We start from the raw sequence: 22,353 nt of genomic DNA, 5'->3' as shown, positions 1-22,353 counted from the left end.
ATCTGCTGCCCAGCTGCCCTCTCCCACAGGCCAGCCAGGAGGATATTGGCTAAAGGCTTGTGGGAGAGCTGCAGCAAAGCTTCCCCCTGTACTAAACAGCCTTTAATTTGGCCCTGGCTGGGAGGAAGTGACAAGGACAATGCAGAGATCAGACACTCAAAATTTTTGCGCTCAGTGTGAATATTTTACATGCTTGTCAAGCTGTGCAGTAAAGGATGAAGGGCTGTAGCCAGCTGTAATTTAACACAGTGGGATCAATCCAATATGAAGAGCAACAGACTGTATCTTTTCTCCATATGGACATCTAAACAAATGTTTTATTGATTTAAACATTTCTCATCATTTATGGGAACAATTTTCACCATGGTCTATTAAAGCATCCCACTTTGCACTTAAAGCTATAGATGTGTTCAAGGATCATATAAGCTTTTTCAACTTAAAAGTGTTAAAAATTGCAGCAAAAGAGTGAATGGCCCCATTCTGAGGGCATCTGAGTAATTATTAATCTTAACTATTTGTTTCACACTGAAGTTGCTTTTGGCATTTGATAGGACAAAATTTGATGCAGCTCCAGATCCAAATAAGTTGCAATAGAAGCAGAAGAGCCAGAGCAGATCACCCATGTGGGTCTGGGGGCTGCAACCACTGGGGACATCTGTCCATCCCTCTGACAGTTTTGTAGGACTGCAACACATGGAGCAAGTGCTGCAAAAGGGAAGATGGTGATCCCTCTCTCCTTCTTCTAGAGCACTGATAGATCAATATCATCCATCAGTCTCACCTTGGGACAAAAGCTTATCTACTGGGCTTAATTCCCTTTCTAGGGAGGCTCAGTCTTCACATTTTGAAATTTAATGTTGGCTTCTTTACAGAAAATGTGCTTTGCCTTAGCTACTGAACCCAGGTGTTCTCCCTTTGCTGATCTTTCTGACAGGACAAAGAAATGAAAACCCAAGTCTACTTTCCCCCTGCAGCATCTTCTCAGCTGAGACTAATTTTTTTAGCTCTTTTAGGGTCTCCTTTAGCTGCTGACAAGTTCTGCCCTCCAAAATGTTTAAAACTCTTTCTCCAAATAAAATTGGCTTTAAAAAAAATACCAGATTTTAAGCAGATACTCTTATTTATTGTTTCTGTAGGTTTGAACCTGTCCCAGTCAAAAGCTTTTCTTCTTAACAGTGAGGGATAAAAGCTGCTATTAAAATCAAAAGCTGAGTTGCCTGCTTAATCCCATGACTCCAGGAGTTGGGGCTTTAAGAAAGGAAAGCAAACTCTGTGGTGCTTGTGATAAGATTGCAGGAGTTGGCAACAGCACTGGTGCTTAACCGTGGGTGTTGCTGGGAATACTGGCCGCCATTCGGCTTTGTGTCTCGGCAGGGGATGGAAAATCCAGCAAAGCTACTTTTTAAAAAAAAAAAAAAAAATTTTATGCCTCTCTCTGTTGTTGCAGAAACAAAAGCATAAATCACAAGTCCTTGGCACCAAGTGGGATTTTGTGCTGCACTGGGTCCTGGTGCTAAGTTACATTCCCTCAGATCATTTGGTCCCTTGTTCATCAGCCAGCAAGAAACATGAGGCTGTGGAGGGTGTCTACACATTGGAGTGTGTATCTGTGTGTGGCTGTGTTTGTCTTTGGTCCCACACCCAACATGGTCAGGTCCAAAACATGTCAGAGGAGTGTTTAAAAATGGTATTGATCACTCCTTTACAATAACACCAGTGTGAGGGAATGACAGCCTGCCAGTGCAACCAAGAGTTAAAATGTGATGCTGAAAATAGGAGATAGGCAGCTGTGACCAGAGCTGGGACCCTTGGTGCTTTGTAGCTGGGCTGAACATCCAGACTGAGCACAGATCACAGAATGATAGAATGGCTTGGGTTGGAAGGGACCCCAAAGATCATCTTAGTCCAACCCCCCACCATGATCTTTCACTAGATCAGGTTGTTCAAAGCTCCCTCCAACCTGGCCTTGGACACTCAGTGATGCTCAAAGAGTGTCTGTGGTGTCCAACTGGTCTCTGTGCCAATTTTTAAAAATTGCACTATCTCAAAACAATCACACTTGATGTTTCTCCTACTAAATCCTGCTCCCCCCAGGCAGGTTGAGGTCCCCTGGCAGCATCCCTGTGACATTTCTGTGGGAAGCATCCCCCCTGACAGGGACAGGCAGCTCCACACCTGCAGCTCAGCCCTGTCTGGGTGGTGACCAAGCTACAGCTCTGACCCAGCCCCACTTTAACTCTGTTATTCACTGGGCCATTTTTGCCACTTTTGTGTTTGAGCTACACTTTTGTCCCTTTTAGCATCTGACCACCAGCCAGAGAAGCTGAAATCTAAAAAGGCTCTGAAAGAACCAACTCCAAACTGGAAGTCACAGGGGTCCCTGTGCTTGAACCAGCTCTGTGCAAGGTTTTGAAATAGCCACATTTCTTAGTCAAATGAAGACCTGGAAGCTGAGGAAGGAGCTGAGTGCAAGTCTCCACCGTGCATCACCTCTCAGTGCCAGCAGCAGCAGAGCAGCAGGGCAGGGTGAGCAGCGTGCAGCAGCACTGAGAGAGCACCCCAAATACCAGTGCTGGCTGGGGTGAGCCAGATAATGCTCATCTGCTGACCTTGGTTGTCATTTTGCTGTTCCTTCAGCTCACAGCCCAGCAGTGCCAGGCATGTACCATCACTGGTGCAGGAGCACTCCCAGCCACAGCAGGGAGCAGAACAGGAGCTTTCCCATGGGCAGGAAAAAGGCAGCCTCAGGGATGCCTGGGTGAGCAGAGAGCAGCCCCCTGCACCTGCATTCTGTGCCTCCAGGAAGAGGCTTTTTCAAACAAGAAAGAGCCATTTTTCCTAGTGCCATTTGAGCAAAATGAAGGCTGAATCCCATGTGTTTGACATCTCTGGTTGTTGTACCCTTCGGACACCAGCAGTAGCAAGTTTCAGGAGTTTTGGAGTTTAGGTAGCACAGACACAGCTTGTTGGGAGCTCATTCCAAAGTGATATCATTTAGCAACAATTCACAAGAAATAGGTCCCAACTAGCAGCGAGAAGTTGTGCCTGCAGGCAAACAGATGCTGGTTCAAGGCTGTTATCAGGTAAAATGAGTGGGTGAAAAACCTCTGAAGCTTGTCTGTTGCCATGAGAAGAAGCAAACAAAGCAGGGACAAGGCTGGACTCAGACAAATGAGGCTGCTGACTGGCTGGCACCTCGTCCCTGCTGGAGATGAGGATGAGATGCTTCCTTCTGGGGAGAGCTGGGGCTGTGTGGCATTGCAGAGTCTCAGCTCTCAGCAGGCAGCTGCTCCAGCAAGAGGAGCAGATCCAGGGAGGTAACTGGTGCTGAGATGTGTGCAGAGGGAGTGAAAAGGGAAAAGAAGTTGAGTTTCCATTTGCTGTGCACGTGGAGCAGCAGCAGGAGCACTGAGCACTGCCTGTGGTGGACAGACAGTGTCCCCCATCTCCTCTGTGTCCCTGCTCTGCTCTGCAGCACCATTCCCACCTCTCTGAGCATTCATGCACTGGATTGCTTGAAGCTCAAAAGAAGGCCAGAAATTAAATCTGCAGTGCCCTGGCAATCCCACCACACTCAGGTGGTACTCAGGCATCTCTTAGCTACTCAGTTTAGGTTTCTGCATGTTGCTCAACAATTCCAGCTCTGTGTTTTCCACTGAACACAGATATTTGGCTGCTGTCCCACAGTGGTGCTGCACAGCTGTGTTTAGAGAAGCCATCTATGTGAGCTTGGGCCAGGAGCAGCGAGCCACTGGATGCCCCAGGAGCTCAGAGCAGGACTGGGCTCTGTCTCTAATGTGATTTCAGATTATGGGATATGAAAAAAACAATCTGGAAATCACATGAGAGCCAGTTTTCTCGTGGGGCATCCAGTCCCTCCTGCTTCCAGCTGGAACAACACAAAAGCATCTTTATTAGCATCAAGCAAGCCTGTGTGCCCATCCCTGCTGAAGATAGCACCCCCTGTGTCTTGCCAGTGGTGTTTGAGGTCACATGCTGACCTGTCACACAGCCTGTGAGACCCTCTGACACTGTGCTTTTACTTGTAGCTGCAGAGGACATAAGCACGAGTCATGCACCTCCCAAAGGGTGTGTTTTCTTCATGAACTCAAATATCACACACATTGCAAGGACAAAAGCTTGAGGGTTTCCTTGTTGTTTTACCCTGGGGGATGTATAAAAGGGGGCCCTACCTAATCCCTTCTAGGGAAATTCCTGTTAGGAGGCACACATGCATGTGCAACTGGCATTCAGCTGGATCCCGAGGAGAGGGGGAAAAAACTGGGAAAAGGTCAGTAAATTGTGAGGCTTTGGAGATCAGCAAATGCAGAATTGCACCTCTGACTTCCTGAAGGACTTGCAGGTAACAGGAATGCAGACATGTATACAGATGTGTCATCATTATGTTTGCATGTAACATTGATATTATAGAGCATGGATATTATATCAAAACAGGCTGAAAGTAGGAAAGCAAATCTCCATTTTCTTCTTTGAAGTAGCTCATCTGCTGGCCCACACTTGCAGATGATCTCTAGGCAGCTCTGTGAAGGCAAATGCAGCTCCTCAGGGGTGAGCCCAGGGGACTGTGACACCTGGGTGCTAGGACAGAACTACTGACATAAATACAGGATAAAATACCTGCTAGAATGAAAAACAACCACTTGTGCCTATCTGCTGCCTCAGTAGTGTGATGCTGCCAGCACATCATCCAGCTGCCATCTCATCTCTTTACACCAAGGGCTCTGTAGATTTTGTGACTTTTATTTACTCTCCGCATTCTGTTTAACTTTTTTGCTGGTAGACAGGAGTAGTCAGGAGGCTGCCGAATTTCTCGAGGTCTTTGTGGAGTTCTGGATGCCCCCTGGCCACGGCAGGGGCCGTCCGTCTGACCATCCATCCGTCCGTCTGTTCGTCCATCCGTCTGTCTGTCCGTCCATCCGTCCGTCTCTCCGTCCGTCCGTCCGTCCGTCCGTCTCTCCCTCCGTCTGTCTGTCCGCCCGTCCGTCCATCCGTCCGTCTGTCTGTCCTTTTGTCCGTCCGTGCGTCCGTCCAGCTCCCTGGCGCCCCCTGCCGCAGGCGGCTCCGCACTGCAGCGCGGCCGTTCGCAGGCGCTGGCTCCTCGCTCTGTCCCTGCGCTTTCAGAGCGATGCTTCTCTCCGCTTCCTCTCCTCCTCCTCCTCCTCCTCCTCCTCCTCTTCACTTCTGCTCAGGGCAATGTTCCCCTTTCTCTCCATTTTTACACCCGGTTTCTGCCCAATGACCAGCTCACACCGAGCCTCGGCGGTGGTCGATGATACCGCAAGGTTACAACCCAGTGGTGCAAATACCTGAGATGTTTCCAGGATCGTCAGCGATTCGTTTTTTCTTTCCCCACACGATTTCCAGTTGCATTCTATGGAAACATCTCCCCATCCCTTTCCCCCTGCAGATGCATTGCTGGAAAGCAGCCTGGCTGTGGTGCCTCCTGTCCTGCACACAATAAACTCCCTCAAGTCCCTTGTGATGCAGCTTCCAGCAGCCTTGTGCATAGGATGAGGAGCAAAGACAGTGAACAGCTAAGGTGACTTTGTTTGAAAATAACAAAGCTTCTTTTTTTCTCTGCCTTTTATTGAAGGAGGGAGAGGCCCCTCTGCTTCCCTCAAGGAAATTCCCCAGAAATTCACAACTTCAAGAATAAAGGCTCTTCCAGACGAGTAAGAAAAAAGCTGAAACCCGAGCCTTTGCATCTGAAATTACAGCTTGGTATTTAATTTCTCTGTAATGCAATATAGCACATTTTCTTATCCCTTAAATGCCCACATCTATCAGAGTGTTCTGAAAAATCACTCAGATCATCTGAGTATTGTGCACCAGGCTTAGGCCATTTGCTATAGTTACAGAGTATTCATGGAAATATGGAAAGGTTTTGCTAGTGGAGCATTTATGGGCAATTTAAATTGAAGAACAGGCATAGCTCTGCTATTTGGAAAAACCCTGCTGATATCTGTTCTGTACAGGGGAGCAGGATGGAACCATCTGTAACTGGCAGCTCTATCACAGTGGGTACAGAGGAAGAACAGATTTAAGATTAATATTTGTTTAATATTATATACAGACTTAATATATTTGTCTGTGTATATAAAAGAGAAGTGCTAATCGTGTAGGATTCACATCTTTATTTTACTTTGTTGTCTGACTTGCAGGAGATCTAGATAAAAATGGGAGATAGACTGTGCTGTGGATGTGCAAGGTTAATAAACCTAACAATTAATACCTAGAAATTAAAGAAATCAGGTAATGCAAAAAGCCACAGAGTTCCATTGCAGCAGTTCCCTGCATGAATTATACACTATCCAGAAATGCAGTTTCCTGACAATTGGGCTGCCACACATAAAAACAACATCTTTTCTACTTTCCATTTTCCACTCAGAGAAACCCCACAAATAGTGCTTATTCAATTCCCAGCAGTTTCTGCTCTCCTGACTCAGCCCCCTCTCTGAATAACAGCCAGGCATGTACATAACAAAGGACATTAAATATTAATGCTGAGGGGTTTGCTGATGATTGTGCTATTAACATGTAGGGAACCATTCATCCTTTCCACATAAATAAACTCTGACTAACTCATTAGAGCCCTGCGAAGTCAGAGTTAGCCTGACAATATATTCCTTCATTTTGAAAGATGAAAACAGGGGAAGAAAAAGGATGTGTGAGCTGCTCTTTAATGGTTCACTGTGCTAGTCCTTGGGATTTTCAACCTAGAAGAGAATCATTAGAGAAAGAGAGGGGGAAAGGGGGACAAAAAAAAATAATGTGTAGGGTGAACCTGGAGGATGCAGCTCTTAGGTTGTGTATTTAGTCCAGTGCTGGGGGTCCTGCTGTGCTCATTAGCTTTGCTCTCACACCTAGACCTGCCAAAGTCCCACTGCTTTCTCACTCAGGACTGTTTTACAGAATGGTTTCTGCTGGATTAGAGACATTGAACTGCTCACAGGCCACGATGCTGCTGACGGCTGGCATCTGACATCACATCCCCTGGCCTGTCACAGCAGGCACCAGTGGCACCTTTTAAGAACTCTTTTTTTTTGTAAGAACTCTTTGGAAAACTGAAATTTTTATGACACAAATAGCTTTCAGCAAAGTATTTACCACAATGTAAATTTCTTATTTTTCTGGTGTGGTGCAGCCTCTCCAGCTCAGGTAAGTTGATATTGCCACGGTGACTGCACTTTTGCCCTGAAATCTCTGCATCAGTGATGTCATGTGGGTTTTAGATGGTTCAGAAGCCCCTTTGGCTTGGAGGGCACAAATGCAGGTTGTGTTTTGCAGCCTGAACCACCTCTTTGAGAAGGCAATGGGGGCAGCATTCAGAAGCACAGTTGGTGCTGGGATTTCCTGGTCTTCCAGGAGATGTGCAGCTCTTTGGGTTGCCATGATAATCAGGAGCTCCTGTCAATCAGAAAGTAACAGGCTAATTTAAGGAAAAAAAGTATTATTATGCTTTATGGAAACAGAGCCTTAATTAGAAAAGCTCAGAATTTTGGAGGAAAATATGGAATGCATTGTTTCCCCCCTATTTCCCTACATTCAGTAGGGATTTTGGAGGAAAACACAGAATGCCTTGAGGTATTTCCCCCCATTTCTCCTACGTACAGTAATTGATCTCTCCTTTTATGCAGCTCATTGGTGACGAGGTGGGTGACAAGGCTGGTGCTGCAGGAGTGAGAGCAGCCAGCCAGGGGCTCCTGAGCAGCACTGAGCAGCAGGGCCCAGCCAGTGGGGGCTGTGTGTGAATGTCCACACACCCCATCTCATCTGGGGGCATTGACACCTGTCACAGACCCAAACCCTGACCTCTGCAGATTTCACATTGCAGTGTATCCAGTGTAAAACTCTTTTTTCCCCACTTCAAGCTGACTTCTTCCCCAGACCAGGCAGCAGCAATGTCTCTTTCTGGCAATGTGGCTTTGGCCCTTTGCCCTGTGCTCTCTCCTCCTAATTTGTTTTTGGGTCTTGCCAACACAATCCCTTCACAGCAAACCCACAGCACAGAGGACTGAGAGCTATTGTTTTGATATTCAGATTGATTCCATATGCATTTTATCGATATCTGCCAGCAATCAGGCAGCAATACCAATAATCACACTTAATACCTGTATAGCTCTTTACATTGTATTTGTTATCTGCATTACTAATCCTGCTTATCAGGTGTAACTGAAGGTGCAACCAAATATTGCTGGGGACTTTCCCTTCTGTTAAGTCCAGATTCTGGCTTTTGTAAGCAATTTTCATTAGCAGAAGCAGTGGAGGGAGGGGAGGTAAGGGCTGTTTCTGGCTGGCCAGCTGTCACCAGCGGGGAGCAGCAGCCACCACCAGCCTGCTGTCACTGCACACCTTGAGAGGCGGCACCACCCAGCTCCTGCTGTCACTGCACACCTTGAGAGGTGGCACCACCCAGCTCCTGCTGTCACTGCACACCTTGAGAGGTGGCACCACCCAGCTCCTGCTGTCACTGCACACCTTGAGAGGTGGCACCACCCAGCTCCTGCTGTCACTGCACACCTTGAGAGGAGGCACCACCCAGCTCCTGCTGCCACTGCCCGCCTCAAATCCTCCCCCCTCGGACTTGTTTAACCCCTGGCAGACTTTAAAGCTGGTCCCTCCTGGCTCCTGCTAGGATATGGAGACCTCCAAGGACAGGTCAGCTGGGAGGTCTCCATATCACCTATGTGCCCCCACGGCTCAGGGGGACACAGTGTGTGTGTGAGTGCTGTGTGTGCCCCCCACACCTATGTGAGTGTCTCTGCGTGGAGGGAGCCCTAAAGCCGCCCTAAAAGCCCTGAGCTGACCCTCCCCTGGTCACACAGCACCCCGTGGTACCGAGTGCCTCTCACAGTAAGTGCCAGGCATGTAAGCCTGGCTCTGGCAGAGCCATGAAATATGCATTGTTTGTGTATTTTTAGAGCCCTGCTTTCCCTCTAATTACCTTCCTTTCACTCCAAAGCCTGTGAGCCATCCCAGAGGCTGCTTCTTCACCACTTGACTCCTTGTTTTGCTTTGTACACCTTCCCCACAGCATCTGAGCACTGCTGAAGGAGGGTACCCTGCTTTGGCCAGCTCTGCACCTCAGTGCAAGGGTCCCTGGTGTCTGCTTCATGCAAGGAGGCAAAAGAGAAACTGCTGAGGTGGCATAAAAGAGGAAAATGGCTTGATTTTGACTGTGGGGCTCTGCTCTATTCACATGGATTGGCCAGATCTCCCATCCCACCCTGCTTCACAGTAGATCTGTGAGCTTTCCACTGTGTTTAGTGAGTTTGTGGGGTTAGATCAAGCTCTCTTTGCCTGTGTAGTTGTGTTGGTTAATACACCTTCATGATCAGCCTTTGCACAGTCCCCTGTTTCCCTGGAATATAAGAGCTTATATAATTCTATCCATCTCCATGCCAGGCACTTCTTCATTGCAGCTCTGCTTTGTTTTCCATTTGCTCCTTGCAATGGCTCTGAGACAGTCGGACTGCTGCAGATTTCATTAATGTGCTCTTTGGAACAGAAAGATGTGAGGCCTCCCCATCCTGCTGCCTTGGATGTCAGGCAGCCCACGGGGGTCCCTGCTGGCACCATATGGCACCAGGGAAAATGGCTCAGTCTGGCTGAGGTACCTGGATACAGGCAGCAGTGATTAACAGAGAGAGCACAGGAGGGTGCAGAGGTAATTAGAAACTCTGATAACCACAATGCATTAGCAAAGAACGCCTCCCAGCTTTATTGCCTCCCTCTCTGTTCATTCTGCAGTGAGGTTTAATACAAGTTTACCTGAATTAGATCTCTGCTGCATGGGAAACAATAGGAAGATGCAAGGGAATGGAGACAAGCCCCCAGTGTCCTTGTCAAGTCCCTCCTCTCTTCCAAACCCTCCTGCAAGTGGAAGGGGACATGAGGCAGAGCAGTCTCCCTCCAACAGCCCCTGGGATGGGGCTGGGACTGTCCCAAGCCCTTTCCAGGAGAGCACAGCATGAAGGGTGCTGTGCTTCCTGAGCATGGATCGGACACCTGCAAACAGAGCTCCTGGGATTAGAGGAATTTGAGCTATTAATGAGCTGGAGGACTCACAGAAGCAGTGACAGGCAAGCAAGCAGTGCTCAGTGGCATGGTGATAGACTGGCTCTTTTTAGCTTTGCCAAGGCCTTGATACTTGGCCTGTAATGTGCAGGAGTTCTGGTAATAATTTGACTTCTGAAGTGCTCCCACATCAAAGTGATTGGTGTGCTGTACCAAACACAAAATGCAATTAAGCTAATGTACTGTGCAAGGCAGAATAAAGCTGAACCTCAGATTCGAGTTCCAATTTTTATGAGTGGGTGTAAAAAGAAAAAAAAAGGTCTGAATTAATCACCTACTGCTTTTTCCCTATGGCAGCGATGCCACCAGTGCAGTCACAGGAACTGTATCAGCAGGCCATCAGATAAACAGAGAATTTACAGGCCCCATTTGGAATGCTGTCAATTAGTACAAGCACAGCTGAGCTGGAGATTCAGATCAGGTGGGCTGAGGGGGTGCAGTAACATAGAGGCCAGGGAGGAAAGGTGGAATATGTGTCTGGAGGAGCCCTGGAAACAGGCAAAGGAGTGACAATCTCTAGTGGCTGTACCGCCTGGAGGGGCCAGTAGTGCCAGTGCTGGCTTACAGGTGGGGAAACTGAGGCACAGAGTGGGAAAGTGGCTTTCCAGATGTCACCTGCTGACAGAGGCAGGGTGGCTGGCTGGGGTTTCCCTTCCACTTCTCTGCTCAAGCACAAGGAATTCATGCTGCCCTGTAAATCTGCCCCTGTTTTGTTTCTGAAAAGCCTGTGGATCCATGCTGCTCTTCAGTTTTAGGGTAGGAGAAGCAGCAATAAAAATCTGTCAGTGAAAATATTGCTCTCATTATCTGGACTAATTTGGGCACCTCTGCATGGAGAGATGTTGCTGGGTGTGGACATGCCCCCCATGTGCACTGGGAAGGCTTTCTTAGGAGCTGCATGCTTTGCTCCTCAGTAAGACACCTCCTCATGTTACTGCTTATCTCTTTTAATAACACAGAATGGCGGGGATGGATTTCCAGGGCAAACTGTGTTCCATTCTGCTGTGTCCACATGGTCTCTTTCCAGCACCAAATTGCGTGGACAGTTGGATATTTCCTGCTACTCTTCTGGCAATGAGCTCGCAAATTATAAACACAAGGGAATTTTAAACAGAACAGGCTTTTCCCAGGATTTTGTCTGAAACATGCCCCTACCCTAGCCATCCTGGGGAGAGGGGTCTCAAATATAGCAATGGTCTAATAATATATGAAGTGGAGAGATGAAGGATGCTCAGTCATGCTGGGATTCCCCTCTGCTTCCAGCTAGAAACATTCCTGCATGTCAGCAATTACACCAAAAAAAAAAAAAAAAAAAAAACCAACAAAAAAACAACAACAAAAAAAAAAAGCCCTCGTGTAATGAAGAACTCTGCTAGAGAGCTGCAACACTTAGACTCTGGGTTGGATTTTATTACCGTGATGAAATTACACAAGCATTGCCTCTCTCTCCCTGCCTGCTGCGCAGCTCCTCGCTCTCTCCGCTGCCTCCTGTCGCTCCGCAGCCGGGCTGGGGACCGCAGGGAAGCGGGTAGGACACGCTGGGCTCCCTCCCATCGCTGGGGCTCCTGGGCTGGGATCCCCGGGTCCGCATCATTGGCATGCGGCTCCTGGCAGGACTGCATCAGTGCTAGAGGAGATGCGAGCGCAGAGCCGCGCTGCGCCGCACCCCGCACCGCCCGCACCGCCCCGGGGCCGCACCAGGTAAGGACCGGCCGCTCCCTGTGCCCCCGGAACACGGGGACAGCCGGGGCAGGGAAAAGAAACTAAAACAAAAGGTGAAAAAGAAGATGCGCAAGGGCGCGGAGTGGGTGGCTGGGTTGGGATGGATCGGAGGGAGCTGTAGGAGCTGAGTTGGGATGGATCGGAGGGAGCTGCAGGGGCTGAGTTGGGATGGATCGGAGGGAGCCGCAGGGGCTGAGTTGGGATGGATCGGAGGGAGCCGCAGGGGCTGAGTTGGGATGGATCGGAGGGAGCTGCAGGGGCTGAGTTGGGATGGATCGGTGGGAGCCGCAGGGGCTGAGTTGGGATGGATCGGAGGGAGCTGCAGGGGCTGAGTTGGGATGGATCGGTGGGAGCCGCAGGGGCTGAGTTGGGATGGATCGGAGGGAGCTGCAGGGGCTGGGTCAGTGCGATGGGGTTGAAGGGTCGGGGCAGTTGGGGACGATCTAAACCAGCCCCGCTTTGCTGCCTTCGCTCTCTGCCCGGAGCTGCTGCGCTGTGGAGTTTGAACTTGAGCACCGGAGTGCTCCTGGTGTGTGCCCTGTCCGGGATGGGCTGGCAGGGACAGGCAGGAGCTGTTTGCTCGGGCACAGGGGCTGTGCTGTCCCCATGGAGCCACGCAGGGCTGTGCTGGTGGTGGTGGCACCCCAGGCTGTGAGTGTGCCGTGCCTGTGTGCACACCCCGAGCTGTCCTGCACCCACTGCCACCGTCCTCCCTGCACCCTCCTCTCCACCAGAGTCTAACTGCAGCTAAAGAATAAAACTGCAGTTAGTCTCTCCTCCTAGGAAGGGTTAAATGGAGCCACAAAGAGAAAGTAGGGCTGTCTCTCTGCACAGTGGCTGTGGTGGGATGCAGGTGCTGTGGTGACAAGTTCCCGTGCATGTGTGCATGCCCACAGCACATCCTGTAGCACAATCTCTGCAGGGATTATTTTTCTTTTGGAGGACAAGTGTTTGTTCAAGGGAAAATTTTATTACATGCATCAAACTGCAGCAATATGATCTGTGACACCAAGATCCCATTAAAATAATGGGCAAAAAGTGGCCCTGCAAGGATATTACTTGTCAGGGATGACCTCATCTCGAGAAAAAAAGGAAAAGAGTAACAGCCTGATGGTGATAATGTTCAGGGGAGGAGCATGCAGTGCTCTGTGTGTGCTGAGGGGGATCCCTGACTGTGGTCAGGTTGGAAACTTGTAAGCACCCACTAGAGCTTATGGGGGACTCCTGCCATGAGGAGTCAGAGTAGAAGCTTCTGGTAGGCTGAGAGAAAGTCAAGTGTCTGGCATGGCATAAAAACTGCTGTTTCATGTCTCCTCTGTGTCCCTGGTGTTATCACTTGGGGGAAGGGAGAGGAAAAGGGTTAATTCTCTGGTTTACTTAGCCAGATACTGAGCATACAACAGTTCTGCACTGATCATCCCAGGCACTGAGCCCAACCTCTGCTGCTCATTTGGGAATACACCTTGGTGCCTCTGCCCAAAATGACACAGGACCCTAACAGTTCATGCAGTAGGTCAGACTCCTAGAGGACAGCCTGGAGGAAGGAGTGGGAGCAGAGGCAGCATCCATGGCTTCTTCTGAATCACAATAGAAAAGCCTTCTTCCATCAGAAGGAGCAGGGGAATTCTCCCTTCACTGTAAGAGAGCTGCCACAGGTAGCAGCACCCACACTGGGACCTTGGGTCTCAAGAGTTCCAAGAGGTCCTAAATAACTCCTGTTGCTTCTCCTCCTCCTCATGGCCCTGCTGTCAAAAGCATGTCCACCACTGTCAGATGGACTCAGCTGGAGATCAGATCTGCAAGGACACCTTGGGTTTTCCTAACACAACTTTGCAGCTGTGTAGTGTGGGTGCTGGGGAACCCTATGGGAACATCAAAGCCAGAACCAAAAAGCAGCTGACAGGAGACAGCCTTCCACTTCAGCTTGCCACATTCTGAGAGGTCTGTCCCATGAAGCAGCTTTTTGCACCTATTTGTGTTCTGGAACATCTTTAAATGAAAATCTGTGGTACCTGACAACTTCTGATTGAAGGATCTGAGCTGAGCTGGAGGTGGATGCCCACTCAGGTTCTGAGGCAGCCCCCAGCCTGCAAGCACAGAGCTGGATGCTTCCCTAAAGTCAGCCTTGCACCTGCAGATGACTTCTGCCAATCTGGCTGCTGTGTGCCTGCAGGCAGAGTGAGGGCCCAGCTTCTGTCAGCACAGTCAAAGTGTGAAAAATTCCATGAGGAGAGGAAGAGCACATGGGCAGGTACTTGGTACAGGAGGTGCAAGAGTCTGGTTCAGCCTGTAACTGCAGGGAAAAGGCAGGATGCCTGAGATGCATCCCTTTCATGCTCTGAGCTGGGAGCACTGCTTTGGTGAAATGAAGTATGAGAGATGAAAAAGGCAGGGAAATTCCCCATGACCCATGGTGGTGCTGTCCCACCTGTACAGCACAGTGTTGGGCAAAACCTGGTGAGACAGGTCTGGTTCTGAGGCTCCTCCTGCAATTGCCACAGCTCCCTTCCTTGCCTGAGCCAAATGACAGCCCCAGGTCCTGCCACCTCCCCTCAGAGCTGCTGTGGGTGGCCTCTTCCTGGCCACCAAGCCCCAGGGTTGATAAAAGTCCTGCTGGGGAAGCCAAAGCCAGCCTTGAAAAATCCTCTTCCTGCATCGTCAAGCTGGCAAATTGATTTTCCAGCTGAACCTCTGAAATTGTTCTCTTCTGAAGAGATTATGGAATTACTCCTGTGCTAATGAATGCTTTCATGTTACGGTGACTAAAGTCCCATAAGGACTTTAACTGCCAAAAAAAGAAGAAAAAAAGGCATTGTAGGAAAGGGGAGCCTGTGGTGGCTGGGTCAGAACTCATTTCACCATCTGGGGGAGAGGAGAGGAGGAAAACGAGAGGAAGGTGAGGAGACACGCTCAGGAAAATAAGGAGAGAGGAAATGAGGGGAGAGGTGAGGCTTGCTGTGGTCTCCCAGGAAGCTGCTGAATCCATCAGGAATCCCTCCTGCATCAGTCTATCCCTCCATCTCTGCATGCAGGAAAGGTAACAGGTTAAGTATTCCCTTTTCACCATCTCCCTGGCTGTACCCTGTGGCAGCAGGGATAGCCCAGCTCCTGGTGAGCCAGAGCCCAGGTCCTGGGGCAGGACCCCACAAAGGAGTTTGCCTTTTATTAGGGAGAGAATGTGCTTCTGGGGATGAGTCTGCACTGATCCTGCTGCTGTTCACAGAACACAGTCTCACCTCTGCTTTACAAAACCCAGTTTTGTGTCACTGTAGCTCCATGGGTTAGAACCAGGTTGTCCCAGATTTGAGCAAGAGCAGAGTTAACCCCTAGGTTGGATGGGATGGGGAAGCAGTGCAGGGAAAACACTTCCATGCCACAGGAGCTGTAATGCAAAGGGAAGGCTGGTTTCTATTTAGGTTAAGGGCTGTGCACAGAATGGGTAATCCTCTTTTCATGAATTATCCAGGGGATTAGACAGCTTTAAACTCCACCAGGCCTCCCTGGCTGCAGCCAGGCTCGGTGGGAGCCAGGGGGGCCATGGCTGGATGGAGGGAGGGAGGGAGATGCCAGCAGGTTGCTGATGACTCATTTGGCTGCTGCCAGCCTTGCCAAGCACTCCAAGAGGTCACCAGGGGCCCAGATACAGAGTGACACAGGAGTGACGTGCAAGGGGAAGGGGAACATCCCAATTAGGAAAGAACACGGAGCTTTATAAATAATTGCAGAGATGGGGAGCGTGGCAGCAGGCAGGAGGAGGGACAAGAGACCCGAGGCAGCAGTTTTCCAAAGTGTAATATCCTTGCTAGACTTTTCCAAGCTGTTCCTCTAACCAGAAAAAGGAATGCTTTTGGAAAGTGCAGCTGATCCATCCGAGGAGATGCTCCAAACTCTCCTGCTTGGGCTGGCTCAGCAAATGGGAATCTGGGGATGCAAGTCAGGTTCATCTGTTTGGAGTGGGAATGGATCACTGTCAATACTCCATTAAAATGTTGAAGGGAGGCCAACAGCAAGCTCAGGGACAGTGAGGGGGTGGGGAAGAATGGCATGCAAACAGGGAGGCAGGCTAGATTGCACCAAAACCTGAGTGTTTCACTCCTTTATGGAGCAAGTGCCCATAGCAGATTTCTGTTCTTTACCTAATGCACAGCTGCTAGAAAAAAAAAAGGAGTCCTGTCACTAATCTCACCCTGGGGGCCCATTCATGCCACAGAAGAGATATTCTTGACCCTCTACATGTGGGTCTAGGGACAAAGTTTTGGTGGGGAGATGAAGGAAAAAGGTTCAGCTGTGCAGGCTGGGCTGTAGCTGACGCCCAGCTCCGCAGGGATGACAAGGGAGCTCTTCCTCCTTGTGCCAAAGGCAGTGGAAAAAGCCAGCAGGGAGGACCAGCTCATGAAACAGGAACAGAGTCCTTGTGTCCTAGCTGATCTTCTGTCCATGGGTTTGTGGTGGGGCCACTCTCTTCCTGCCCTAACCTCTGGTGGCTGAGGTCTAGCTCTAACCCAGTGTGCTTTGCCTTCCTACACTCGGTTTTCCAGGCTGTAACTAAGAGATCAGTGGGCTTTGATTTCCCCAATTCTCTTCACATTTCACTGCTGCCTAGACCTGCTGCCTTGCCCTGGAGTTACATTCCCCTGGACCTGTGGACCCTCACAGTACAGCTCTTATCCCGCAGACTCAGCCTGGTCACCCTTGTCTGGACTGTGGAAAAATTAGGTTTATTCATGGGGAAGTTGAGTGCACCAAGACACTTTATTTCCCCTGCATTTCAATCAATTTATTCCACTTTCTGCTGCTTATTCTACATAAGCTAAATCAGGATTTTGACCCTGTGTTTTCCCCTACCCAGAACTGGGACAAATTAAAAGCCTTGTTCTCCTGTTCAGCATTCTCTCTTTTACTCATATCATCTAGAGGATGTTGTTTAAATAATGTCAGGGGAGCCTGAGTTGAAGAGGGACTAAAAGAACAGTCTCCCAACTCGCTGCTAGGATGGGGAATTCTTTGTCAGCTCCTGCCTTGCCCAGACACACAGGCAGAGTCAGCATCAACCGTGGCTTGTTTCTGCCTGGAAAGGCAGAGCTAGAAATCACAGGAGAAAGCCTGGGTGAAAGAGAGAAAGCAAAGAAGGCAAAGACCATGGAAAGTCTTTGCCTTTAATGTGAGCTAATGTCTTTCCTCCTGCGTCGTCGAACATCCTCAATTTCCTGTTTAACTTAAAAGTCAACACATCTGTCACGTTAGCATCGCCCGCTGCCTGGTTTCCCCAAGCCACCCCCTCCCATCTGCTCTCCTCCTCCCTCCCTCCCTCCCTCCCTCTCTGCCATTGCTCCTCAGTGCTGGGGGTGTGTGTGTGCCTGCGCTGGTGTTTTCTGCTGGCTGAGGGACTTTTCCATCGCTCCTGCCTCAGTACCTGGGTGTGCTGGCAGCGGGATGATCGGCTTGGCTTGCAGAGCATTTGCTTCTAATCTCCGGCTTGTGGCATCCCAGCAGAGAGGGGCAAACCTTCCAGGAGCAGCTCTGCGGGCTAGGCAGAGGGGAAATGGCTGGTGAATGGATGTGCTGAGATATTTCCTAGTTCTGGTAAGCGATGATGCTTTTCTCTCTTTGGTCCTGGTCTGGGCAATCAGTGCAGATGCAAAAGAAATGGGGTTTAAAGGGGTGGAAAAGCAAAAGGAGGGAGCTGGAAAGAGACAGGAAAAAATACCAGTGGAGTTTATTTGGTTTGTAGGCAAGCTTTTCCAGGGGTCAGTGCTCATCAATGCAAATTAATTACTGTTAAGTGAGAGGCTGGGAATCAAGCAGATCAATGTGTGAGCCTGGGCAGTCCAGCTCTCGCTCACAGGCAGATCCATTGCCCACCCTGTATCTTTTTTCCCTTCTGATTTCCAGCTTGGTCTGATATTTTCCATGTAGTCCTATGTGAGCTCCTACCTGAATGCTGCTTTTTCTGCCCTGTGCTTGTTATTGCAGGAGTTGTGGGAAGCAATTCATAAATTCCTGCCCTTGAGTTGACACATAAAGCCTCTCAACTCTCCTGGCTGATGAACTATCTCCATCCTAAAGTCTAACTGCATTTTTCACTGAAGCCAGTCCCCTAAGTTCTGCCAGCAGCTGATGTAGAGAGAGGTGCAGATAAAGATGTTTGGAAGGAAGAGGGTCTCACTGGACACTCTGTTGGGACCATGAGCTGTCTGATGTCCTGGACATGGGATTATTCCAAATGAGAGGTTTGCAAGTCAGTGTCTCACAGGATTCTCAAAATAGGTGTCCTGCATCTTAGTTGAGTGACAGCAGAGCTCTTATACCAGGGATGAATTTAGGGCCCTTGTTTAAAGAGGATCAGGGAATAATAAACCTAAGAGCAGCCTTTGCAATCTGGCTGTATTGAATCTGCAAAGGTCTGTACATAACAAAAAAAAAAAAAAAGGAGAAATGTAGTGGGGGAGCTTTGGCAAGTTTTCTAACAGGTTCAAAGATATGACCTTCTTGACAGACCTGTGTTTCACACAAAAATTGATGCAGGATTTGGGAATACCAAAGTATTTTTTCTAGATTTATTTATGACAAGCAGAATTAGAACTAGTTCTGGAGAACATTTCAGAGATGATTTGTTTATAAAAATATTCCTCTCATGATGTATTCATGCAGAAACCTCCACTTGCTAAAAACTCACACATTTCCTTCTCTTTGATGTTAGATGCTGTGGCAATGAGAGTAAGTCACTTTGGGGTTTGTGATTATTTTAGAGCAACCGAGACATTTCAGCACCAGTTATATTTAAAGAAAAAGGTCCTCCTCTCTTCAGCAGCAGGTTTTGACTTTGAGTTTTGTTTCAAGTGTGTGCAGGGGGACAATCTTTTAACTAAATCTGTGTGGTTAGCAGAGGGTGAAGAGAACACAGGGAACTGGAGGGGGCTTTGCATGACCACATCCCAGCACAGGGCAAGAAGGAAAGAGTGCAGGTGCAGGAATTGCCCAATTTGTTGTCTTTGGGTGTTGTTAATGTGAGGAAATCATCTTAGAGAGGACAGCTTTCGTGTCCTTTAACCAAAATACCATGGTTTGTTTCAAAAGGTTGAAAATCCTTCATGTTACCTGGAACGTTGCTTCTGAACACCAGTAATGTCTGTAAATTATTTTCCTTGTTGAAATATCTTCTAAAACCTGCAGTAATGTTGATGCCAGAGTATCTCTGCTGTCAGTTTGGTGTTGTGAGCACTCATCCCACATCCAGTCTGAGGTGCTGGCCAATGGTGACTGTGCTTTCCTGTCCCTCTGCAGTGCTGCCTGGCACAGTTCATTTCCCCTGTTTAATTAATGGCTCTGTAATATTTATAAAGAAAAAAACCTCATACCCATCTGTGATAACTTTGGTGCTTCTGCCAAGATGAAATTCTAGGGCCAAATGAATATTACAATATGCTGGATGTAGAGATGTTTATAATGTTCCAAATTTCCTGAGCCATCCTGATTTGATAATGGGGAAGTGAAGGTCTGATCTTAAAGTTCTGTCTCTGGACATAAACAGGATGGAATGTGGTACAGAATTAATGAATTTTATGACTTTAATTGAGTTTTAGTCTTTTCTTATGGACATTTGGGTTATAGAGGATGGATTTCCCTTGTGGAAAAAAAAGCCATTTGGTGAGGGCAGGGAGTCATATGGGATCTTAAATGAAGAATACTCCAGATCATTCCTGTGCTGGCACTTGGCATCAGTCATCATTTCTTCAAGACAAGGCAATCAAGAAGATGGAAGATAAAACCTTTCCTTGCCAAGGGAGACTTCCACATTATTTGATTGAAATTGGAATCCTGTCACCTCATGCTTGTCTCTCCAGATTTTTCTTACCACATCTGCTAAATTCCCACCAGCTATTTGTGCTTGAAGTGAGGCCTTCCTCCCTCACAGCCCATCTGCTCAGCCTGTGTGCTCTCCCCCTGCAGTCACGACTTAGTGAGCAGGGTTATGGCAGAGGAAACCCACTGGTGCTGGGGGAGAAGGAAGGTGGGATTGACTGAGGTGGCCTGGCAGATTCCCTTGGCTGTGCTGAATTTGAAAGAGGAGTCTGGGTTAAAACTGAGGGAAGAACCTCTTATGAATGAGATTTTAGTCAGAGAAAGGGAGCTGGGGAGCTCAGGCCACTTTGAGGACAATTCTTCTCCTTTTCTAGTACTGTCCCAGGGAATCTTTACAAATAGGTGTCAGAGAGTCTCCAATATCTAAGGTGACAACTCACCTGGGCATGTTCTTGACTGCCCTAAGGCCAAGGAGGGAGGAGAAATTACAGCTTCTCTTGCTTGGAGTAGGTTGAAATGTGAGAGCACTGTCAGTATTCTAACCTCCCTCATTAAAGCTGGAGGGGCTACAGGTCTTCAGAGATGTTTTCTGCTCACCTTCATGTGCCAAACCTGGAGATACAGCTGCAGATAGAGAGGGATGCAATCAAGATCTACAAAGTTGTGATGTGCAGGAGACAGTCAGTTGGGCTGCTGACTTCTCTTCTCAAATCCCAGACCCAGGTAACATCAGAATTGCCCCAGAGAATCCAGGTACAGCTCCAAGATGCCTCTTGGCACGAGGTTTGTGTCAGGTGTGATGCTGGGCAGGCTCCTCCAGGAGCTGCTGCAGGACTGTGAGGGCTCAGTTATCACTGATTCAGTGTTTCCAGCCAAACCTGGTGTTTTGCTGGGCTTCACAGCAGCTCTTGTGGAAGATGGGCTTGCAGGAAGGTGGAATTCAGCAGCTCCCAGCTGGGTGATGGGTGGATTTGTCCAAGCCCTGGTTCCCAGCACAGCAGCTGCCTCCTTGGCCTCCCACCCTCTGGGCTGGGAGTAAGGCATGGTGTCCTCTGAGCAGCACTGCAGCCTGGACACCTGCTCAGTCCTGGCCTGGAGAAAATCCCTGTGGGGTGCTCTGTAAAATGGGACCGGTGAACAGATCCCTGCAGGATGTTTTTCACCCTGGGGAAAGGGCTGTGGGAGCCAATCTGCTTGTGCACATGACAGGCTCCAGAGCCCTCCTGCTCTCTGCAGGTAAACTTGTCGGGTCTGGCTGTCTGTCTGTGCCCTGACATGGGCAGGGCGGTTCTGGGGTGGACGCGTTTCAAAGGACGAGTCTGGACTCTTCAGCTTTTTGGTCTTCAGATTGTTTATTGTTTCTTATCTACAAGATTTTCTGTCTGCCCAACAGAGGTCTGATCTGCAAGGCAGCCACAGGGCACTCTGATCACCCACGGGGCGGTCATGTCTTTTTATACTAAAATCTACGTACATGATATTTACCTTTATTTCCCAATACTTTTCACCCATGTTAGCAAGTGCACCTTCACCATGAACCAATCCCCAAGTGCCAACATCACCACAGGAGATGGAGGACAAGAAGAAGAAAGAAGAAGGACGAGACACGCCCTGATCCCTCCATCTTGTCTCCATAACCCCCCTGTACCAAAAACCTTAAAGTTTATATTTCACCCTCTAAATGTGTCCCTTTTACACCCTTCACTCTAAAGTGATTCTCATGTCCTCAAACTGCTGTCACTTCTGTGGATGGATCAAAATCAAGCCACCAAGCACTCTTGGCAACATTCCAGGATTTCCGAGACCCCCCAAGGGTTCTCCTGGCATCTCTGGACATCGGGAATGATGTGCTGAGATCCCACATAAACTGAAGACAGGTCCCCTGTCAGGACACAAGTGGTGTCTCAGGGATTGCTCCCACCACATCCCTCCTGGCAGCAGGGAAAACCCTGCCTCCTCCAAGGGACACTTCTCTTGCCCTCTGTGGCAGGTGGTCAGGCTGCTGCAGATTAACTGCTGTAATTATTGTAGCTTACAGGTTCCTGACCTCCTGAACTCATATCCAAGCCCTTCTCAGGCATGCAGGGCTCTCCTGGTGTCTCCTCTCTGCCTCAACACTCAGAGGAGACGCTGTAGAGGAGGTGGTGGTGAATTTTTTGAGGAACCTCACTTATGCTGCAGTTCTCTAAGCAGTCATGGCCCTCCATCCAGCCCAGTTACACCTTGTTCTGCAGCTCCTCTGAGTCACACTCCCTGGGGAAGCAGCACATCTGGGGAATCAGGTTAGAGGCAGATTAGATTTGATGCCTCCAGGGGGATGATTGAGGGTTTGGGGGATGAGAATGGAAGCCTGCAGAATTCTTCTCCAGCCGTACTTGGCACAGAGGGTGTGTTGCACAGATGGATAAAAGTTCCTGCTGATGGATAAAAGTTCTTTTAGGTTTATAAACTATCCTAGGTGGGTGGATCCTGATGTCATTCTCAGGGCTGTAAATCCAGTGAAATAAGTAAAATTTCTCTGGACTTTATACCAGAATAAGAGATAGATGGGCTACTATGAGAGATATGGCACCTCATGATGCAGTAAAACAAAAAGTGATAATTCTGCTCTGAACACAAATCCAGGGCTCTCTCTCACCTGATAGATGGGAAGCAGGAGAAGATTTGTGGCCATAGGAGGTGTAGGCTTTTTACAAAATGGCAACTGGTTCTCAAATGCTTTCAGCACAC

General features: G+C 48.9%; 1 protein-coding gene across 3 annotated transcripts in view; it reads left to right on the top strand.

The window, feature by feature from the left end:
* Positions 1 to 11,425: 11,425 nt before the first annotated feature.
* The window catches only part of SV2B (synaptic vesicle glycoprotein 2B), a 65,893-nt gene continuing 54,965 nt past the window's right edge, over positions 11,426 to 22,353 (top strand). The window contains exon 1 of one of the 3 annotated variants that reach the window (XM_071441285.1): positions 11,426 to 11,799. The gene's annotated coding sequence lies outside the window, so the exon portion shown is untranslated. Of the gene's footprint in view, positions 11,874 to 17,138; positions 17,404 to 22,353 lie in introns of those variants that run through there. The other 2 variants (XM_071441286.1, XM_071441284.1) reach the window with 2 other exon arrangements.

The sequence above is a fragment of the Agelaius tricolor genome, unplaced genomic scaffold (genome assembly GCF_023055355.1).
Source record: "Agelaius tricolor isolate 1412-34295 unplaced genomic scaffold, bAgeTri1.0.p SCAF_16, whole genome shotgun sequence".
Lineage (NCBI taxonomy): Eukaryota > Metazoa > Chordata > Aves > Passeriformes > Icteridae > Agelaius > Agelaius tricolor.
Note: the sequence above shows the minus strand (reverse complement) of the source record. Positions and strands in the feature narration are given on the sequence as shown.